A 1,100-nucleotide genomic window follows, 5' to 3' on the forward strand; every position below is an offset into this window, starting at 1 on the left:
AACTGCAAGTTTCATGGACTTCCATCTGAAGATCCTTTTCAGTTCTTAACTGAATTCTTGCAGATATGTGATAATGTTAAGACTAATAGAGTAGATCCTGAATCCTACAGGCTCATGCTTTTTCCTTTTGCTGTAAGAGACAGAGCTAGATTATGGTTGGATTCTCAACCCAAAGATAGCCTGAACTCTTGGGATAAGCTGGTCACGGCTTTCTTAGCCAAGTACTTTCCTCCTCAAAAGCTGAGCAAGCTTAGAGCTGATGTTCAAACCTTCAGACAGAAAGAAGGTGAATCCCTCTATGAAGCTTGGAAAAGATACAAATAGTTGACCAAAAAGTGTCCTTCTGACATGCTTTCAGAATGGACCATCCTGGATATATTCTATGATGGTTTATCTGAGCTATCAAAGATGTCACTGGACACTTCTGCAGGTGGATCCATTCACCTAAAGAAAATGCCTGCAGAAGCTCAAGAACTCATTGACATGGTTGCTAATAACCAGTTCATGTACACTTCTGAAAGGAATCCTGTGAACAATGGGACGCCTATAAAGAAGGGAGTTCTTGAGGTTGATACTCTGAATGCCATATTGGCTCAGAATAAAATATTGACTCAGCAAGTCAATATGATCTCTCAGAGTCTGAATGGAATGCAAGCTGCATCCAACAGTACTCAAGAGGCTTCTTCTGAAGAAGAAGCCTATGATCCTGAGAACCCTGCAATAGCAGAGGTAAATTACTTAGGTGAACCTTATGGAAACACCTATAACTCAACATGGAGAAATCATCCAAATTTCTCATGGAAGGATCAAAAGCCCCAACAAGGCTTTAATAATGGTGGAAGAAACAGGTTTAGCAATAGCAAGCCTTTTCCATCATCAACTCAGCAACAGACAGAGAACTCTGAACAAAATGATTCTAATTTAGCAAATCTAGTCTCTGATCTATCTAAGGCCACTGTAAGTTTCATGAATGAAACAAGGTCTTCCATTAGAAATCTGGAAGCACAAGTGGGCCAGCTGAGTAAAAGGATCACTGAAATCCCTCCTAGTACTCTCCCAAGCAATACAGAAGAGAACCCAAAAGGAGAGTGCAAGGCCAT

At 40.6% G+C, this 1,100-nt stretch overlaps 1 non-coding gene across 1 annotated transcript; it reads right to left on the reverse strand.

Moving 5' to 3' along the window:
• Positions 1 to 246: 246 nt before the first annotated feature.
• Positions 247 to 354, reverse strand: LOC148574089 (small nucleolar RNA R71). Its single transcript, XR_015906114.1, has one exon. It is a non-coding gene; the product is annotated as a small nucleolar RNA R71 (small nucleolar RNA).
• Between the last annotated feature and the right edge of the window lie 746 nt (positions 355 to 1,100).

The sequence above is a fragment of the Arachis ipaensis genome, chromosome B2 (assembly GCF_059453495.1).
Source record: "Arachis ipaensis isolate K30076 ecotype BB chromosome B2, ASM5945349v1, whole genome shotgun sequence".
Lineage (NCBI taxonomy): Eukaryota > Viridiplantae > Streptophyta > Magnoliopsida > Fabales > Fabaceae > Arachis > Arachis ipaensis.